Genomic DNA, 6,737 nt, shown 5'->3' with positions numbered 1-6,737 from the left:
CGAAAATTGAGCGCAGGTCATCAGCTGTTTCAGCTTTTCGACAAATTGAGGCAAAGAATTCGAGCAAGACAGGTATGTATACAATCAATTTTAGACAACTTGGTATTTTTCACACAATTTGCTCCCTCAAGAAACACTCCACTAACAGTTCTCGATTGTCTTGACGGAAGCTTTTCGGTTGTTGTTGTTGTTGTGACTGAGATAAGGATGAAGAGGAAATTGCACGGGTCTGCTACTGGCTCGAGCCAAGCCACCACCGCTGTCACGTGCAGATAGAGGAGAGTTAAAAGGTTTGGTTTGGTTTATGGGGTTTAACGTCCCAAAGCGACTAAGGCTATGAGAGACGCCGTAGTGGAGGGCTCCGGAAATTTTGACCACCTGGGGTTCTTTAAAAAGATCAGAGGAAAGAGAAAAAGGAAAGAAAAGACGCGCGTCGCAGCAACAACTGCGTCCGCCGGAGCGGACGCTGCTCAAAAAGAAGCGGCCGAAGCCGCGCTCGCCGAAGCGAGAACAGATAATCCTGTAGAAAAAGACGGATATATATATGCTCGACTTGCTGCACCAAAGGCTGGTTCTCAAAGACGAGGTTTACGCTACTATTTAGCGAGGCTGTCAAAGCCGTGGGATGCGTTACAAGCGAGGGGCACAGTATGTTCTGCTACATAAGTGGTAAGAAATTCCTTTTTGTTTTTGTATGTGGATTAAAGTCCCCACCCACCCTGCCACCCTGGCAGGTGGCAGTTAATGGTTGATCGCGAGAGTTCGCTCACCGCTGTCAGCGCTAACGCATGCAGCCCACATCTCTCTCTCATCACCCCACGTCCGCTGGCCTAGGCGTCCGCTGACCCAGAGAGCCAGTTATGCCCACTTCATTTCTCTTCTTTCACTCCCACCTTCCTCCCTTCCCTTACGGCGCGGTTCAGGTGCCCGCCGAGACATGTGACACTGATACTGCGCCATTTCCTTTCCTCAAAAACCAACACAATGAACGACCATGGCCTATGGCTTCAGCGCCGCGTTTCTGGCACAAATTGGTAAATTGGTTTTCTGAGGAAATGTAAAACACAGTATCTGTCTCGCATATCTCGGTGGACAATTGAACCGCGCCGGAAGGGAAGGGAGGAAGGCGGGATTGAAAAAAAATTGCCGACGATTACATTACTTCCTTATGACAGATTTGAGCGTGGCTCATCTGTTTTAGCTTTTCAACAGACTGAGGAAAAGAATTTGAGCAAGGCATGCATGTACAATTACAGACAACTTGTTATTTTTCTTCAAGAAACACTCCACTAACCGTTCCCAATTGTCATGAAGGAAGCTTTGTTGTAGTAGAAAAAAAAAGATGGTAATATGCTAGACTTGCTGCACCAATGCCTGGTTCTCAAAGACGAGGTCTACGCAAGTATTTCGCGAGGTTGTCACAGGCGTGGGTGGCGTTACGAGCGAGAGTGAGTGAAGAAACTTTATTTCCGCCAGGGAGGAACGCTGCGTTCGCCGAAGAGTGCGGACGTGCCTCACATGCGCTCCGTGATTTTGGGGTCCTTTGACCCGGTTAATCCCATCGGACTACCGAAATTTTGGTCGGAATCGACGTCGGAAGTGAAGAGGACCACGAGGATACCAATTTCAAGCCGGTGGGTCTATTTTTTCGGATTTTATCGGCATTTGAAGTTCCCACGTGGTCGGCAAGGCGTTAAGTACGGGGCTCCGCGGCCTTCCCGGCTTCGGCCCGCGGTGAAGACGCATCGGAGCGATGTCCCGAACGAGAAATCCGAGCTACGACCAACCCATGACCTTAGGACCGACAAGATTTTCGGCTGAATCCCAGGAAAACATGGAAGAAGACTTCCACGACACCATCGAAGTGGCCCACATGCAGCAAGACCGAGACGGCCTCGCTGCAGCAGGGATCCAAGCCCCGGGAAGCAGCACCTCACCGATCCAACGCTCACAAGTAAGCGGAATCGACAGAGAAAAAGAAGACGACTGGATAGTCGCCATGTCGAAGAAACAAAGGAAACGCCAAGATGGCGGCGGCAAGCAGCAAGTTTTGGAGGGAAACGGCCTAGATTGCGCGCCTTCTTCAGGGGCGACGAAGAACGCAGCTGGCGCGCCAGCTGCGGCGGAGAACGAGAGGGAGGGAGCGCCGAGGCGACGCCTGCCTCCGCTCCCCAGAGACGACTTTAAAATCGTCCTCCGGCCGAGAGGACTCGCAGTCAGAGACTTGCACCAACACCACGTGGCGCGGGCGGTAGTCGCGGCTACCGAGCGGGGATGTAAGGAAGAAGACCTGATCATCCGGCTGCGCAATGGATCAAACATCATAATTGTGAGCACCAGCAACGAAGAAGCGGCCAAGAAGATTATGCGCATCAAGCAGCTGAGCTTCGGAGGCAAAAACTACGCCGTAAACGCACACGTGGCGGCGCCGGAAGGCACGCTACGTGGGGTGATCCACGGAGTGGATCCGGAGACTTCGCCCGAGGAACTCAAGGCAAGCCTCAGAGTTCGCACGCAAGGCGTGAAGATCCTAACAGCCAGAATGCTCGGGAGATCCAGCACGGCCATCATCACCTTCGACGGCCCCACCCTCCCGAAGCAAGTTCTCTACCACAGCGGAGAATTTTGGTGCTACCCGTACCGGCCCACGAGGCAGGTATGCTACACCTGCGGCCAACAGGGGCACCGAATGGACGTCTGCCCGAATCCGGAGACCAGGGCCTGCAGACAGTGCGGACTCCAGAACCCGGCGGCAGACCACCAATGCACACCCAAATGCCTGCTGTGTGGCGGCGACCACGTGGCGGGCACGAGAGACTGCAAACAGCGACTCAAGTCGGCGAGCGAGCTGCGGTGGGGCCCCCTGCAGCAGCAACGCCGTAGCCGGGGCCGCAGCCGGGGAAGAAAACCAAGATGGTTCCGTGACGAGAGTCAGGAGTCGGGCCGGAGCAGCCGCGGGGGCAGCCGGAACCGGAGCCAGAGCCGGGGATCCGAAAGGGACGAGTCCTTCCCACCCTTGGGCGGCAACGGCAAGCAACAGCAGAAGCAGACGCAAGGGCAGCAACAGCAAAAGAAGAAGAGCGGCGGCGTTAAGGTGAGCTGGGGAGACGGCCCTCCCAAATCACTCTTTGCTCCGCACTCGAACACAAACAACACACAAACCGCACGCGAGAAACAGCTAGCGGAGGAAAATAAGACTTAAACGTGAACTTGAGCAGCTTAGGAAGCAGCTAAGCGAGGTAATCAGAGAACTACGTGAATCGAGGACAGGCTATGCACCGCCTAGGACTCAGACCCCACTGCCTAGGGCGATGGAGACGGGGCAACAACACCACGAGGGAGGGACCTCCAACGATGAGCTTAAAACCTTCATGATGAACATGCAGAGGCAGATGCAAGAGCAGATGCAGCAGTTAAAAAGCGAAATGCAGCAGGGACAACAAAAGTTTGCCCTGTTAGAACAGAATGTCAGGACGCACATCAAGAGCCAAAACACACAGAGAATAACCAATGATGCTAGAGACAGACTACTTAACGAACGCAGGTTCGGCACAGAAACCCCCAACGCAAATAATGGTAACCCATCATGGCAGAACGCCTCCAACAATTAGAGCTGTGGCAGTGGAACTGCAGGGGGTACAGGCAAAAACAAGGCCTCCTGCAGCAATTCATCTATGCCAGAGGAACCCCACCGGACGTAATTATGCTACAGGAAACAAACTGCACCCCTACTCTTAGGGGCTACACGTGTCAGGAAAATGGCCGTACGGCAACTCTCATTAGCAAACAAGTAGTAGCCATAGCACATAACGAAATAGAGAACACCCGGATCGAACACGTGATCACGGAGATAATCCCCAAAAAGAAAGCACGATCTAAAAGCACTTATATTATAAACCTATACAGCCCGCCCAGACAGAAAGATGGGGACTTTATTAGGCTCTTTACGGAGGCGAAAAAGTTAGCGGGGAGCAACACCCTAGTAATAGCAGGTGATTTCAACGCCAAGAGCCCGAGGTGGGGCTACAATAAAGACGACAAGAAGGGACGTGGCATTTGCGCTGCAGCAGAACAGGCAGAGTGCGAATTGCTAACCGACGAACATCACCCAACTAGACAGGGGAACAGCGTCAGTCCAGACACGTGCCCTGACTTAACCTTCGTAAGGGGCGCCAGACAAGCAGAATGGGAGAACCTGCTCGAGAACCTTGGAAGCGACCACCACATAATAAGGATCAGCACAACCGCAAACAATATCAAGCGGAAAATAGGCAAGGTCCGCCTAACGGACTGGGACGCCTTCAGAGCACACTGCAAGCAGATCAAGGGCGACATTGTATCTGCGGAGGAGTGGAGCCAGCAACTCAGACAGATCCAAGAACTCTATACTAAAGAGGTGGATAGAACCGAACAAACTCCGGAGGTGGACAAGCGGCTCCTCAAGCTATGGGAGGCGAGACGCGGGCTCACCAAGCATTGGAAAAGACAGAAGTTCAATAGGAAGCTAAAGATTAAAATAGCCGAAATAACTAAACAAGCGGAGGAGTATGCAACGCAGCTGGCTAGGCAAGGATGGCAGCAATTCAGCAACGCGCTGAACGGCACCCTCAGCACGGCCAGGACGTGGCAGATCCTCAGGTCCCTCATGGACCCGAGCAAGAACAAATCAGAAAGCGGCAAATCGATTCAGAGGCTGGTGCACCAGTACACGGGCACGGACGAACCGCTACTCGAGGAAGTCCGGGTCAAATGCTACGGCAGAGACCAGGTCGAAAGCTACCAAGAAGAGTACCAGGGCGAAGAGAATCCAACCATGGATCGGCCCATAACGAGAGAGGAAGTCGTCGAGGCGATCAGGTCGGCAACAAAAAACACAGCAGCGGGGGCGGACAGAATCAAGAACTCGCTCATAAGAAACCTCAGCGATGGAGCCATAGATCAGCTCACAGCCTACTTCAACAAGCTCTGGCAAGAAGGAACAGTGCCGGCCGAGTGGAAACACGCGGTAGTGGTAATGATCCCGAAGCCAGGCAAGAAACTCCAGGTCGAGAACCTCAGGCCGATCTCCCTCACGTCGTGCCTGGGCAAGATGTACGAGAAAGTAATCACAAAAAGGATCCAGTCGCACCTAGAGAAGAACAAACTGTACCCAGACAGCATGTACGGGTTCAGAGCCCACCTGTCTACGCAGGACGTACTACTCCAACTCAAGGAGGAAGTACTCGAGAAAATGCCGAGAAGTGGCGAAAACGTTGTCATGGCCCTCGACATAAAGGGAGCCCTCGACAACGTGAGCCACGCCGCCATCATAGAAGGCATCAACAACACCAACTGCGGGGGAAGAACCCACGACTACATCAGGGCCTTCCTGAGCGACAGAACAGCGACCGTGGGACTAGGCGAGCTGAGAAGCGACGTCTTCACCACGCCTTGCAAAGGAACACCCCAAGGCTCCGTGATATCGCCCGTCCTGTTCAATATGGCGATGATCGGGCTAGCAAGACGACTCAAGGAAATCCCGGGCATCCAACACGCGATATATGCCGACGACATCACGGTGTGGGTCACCCAAGGATCGTTAGGGGAGAAGCAAGACAGACTACAAGAAGCTGCGACCTGCGTAGAGACCTACGTCTGGGAGAGAGGCCTCAGATGTTCGACGGAGAAGTCGGAAATCATCAGGATCGGAAGAAATCCTACCAAAGCCTCGCTGGAAGTAGTTCTAGAGGGGCAACTGATCCAAGAACAGAACATGGTACGAATCCTAGGCATGTGGCTGCAGAGCAGCCGAAAATGCAGCCATACCATCAGGCTGTTGAGAAGAGCCGTGGAGCAGGTTGGCAGAATGATCAGTAGAGTCTCTCAGAGAAGGTACGGGATGAAAGAAGAAGATACCCTCAAACTCGTCAACAGCCTAATAGTTAGCAGAGTTATGTACTCCTTGCCCTACCACGCAACAACAAAGGCGGAGCGAGAGCAAGCCGACTGTATTCTCAGGAAGGCATACAAGATTGCTCTACACCTGCCCAGAAACGCATCAAACGAGAAGCTACTCCAACTCGGAATCAGCAATACCTTCGATGAGCTTGCCGAGGCTCAATTGGGGGCACAACTCATCAGACTCAGAGGCTCCTCTACGGGAAGGGCGCTCCTGAGAAGGTTGGGTCGGAACACGTGCGGACTCATAGACAGATACGCGGACGTACCGGACGACCTTAGAAAGACCTTTAATGTAGGACCCCTGCCTAAAAACATGGATCCTAACCTACACGAGGACAGACGAAAAGCAAGGGCCGAGCAGATAGAAAGGAGGCTAGGCCGATCAGAGAACACAGTCTATACGGACGCCTCCATGTACGTACATGCAGGGAAGCGCTTAGCCGCTACGGTGGTAGTTAATAGCACAGGAGACATGGCCACATGCGCCTCAGTGGAGGTCGTGGGCATAACGGAGGCCGAGGAAATTGCCGTCGCGCTGGCGGTAGCAGAAGGCTATAGGAAAGGCCGATCCCTAAACATCTTAACAGACTCGAAAGACACGTGTAAAAACTATACGAAGGGCAGAATTAGCGGCATGGCCCTCAGGATAATCAGTCTGCTGCAGCCTCTGCTGAGAAGACACCCATACAACACATAATCTAGGTCCCAGGCCACGCAGGCGTAGCGGGGAACGAAACAGCAGACAGCCTAGCTCGAGGGCTTACATACCGAGCAGGCATGTCAGATGTTCTGGAGCT

The 6,737-nt window shown here is 53.3% G+C and overlaps 1 pseudogene; it reads left to right on the top strand.

Annotated features, from left to right (window-relative positions):
• Positions 1-1,490: 1,490 nt before the first annotated feature.
• LOC149339332 (uncharacterized) lies at positions 1,491-3,686 on the top strand (annotated as a pseudogene).
• Positions 3,687-6,737: the final 3,051 nt, after the last annotated feature.

The sequence above is a fragment of the Amblyomma mixtum genome, chromosome 6, assembly GCF_055824585.1.
Source record: "Amblyomma mixtum isolate Tamu chromosome 6, ASM5582458v1, whole genome shotgun sequence".
In the NCBI taxonomy this organism is placed as follows: domain Eukaryota; kingdom Metazoa; phylum Arthropoda; class Arachnida; order Ixodida; family Ixodidae; genus Amblyomma; species Amblyomma mixtum.
This window is presented reverse-complemented; position numbering and strand designations above follow the sequence as displayed.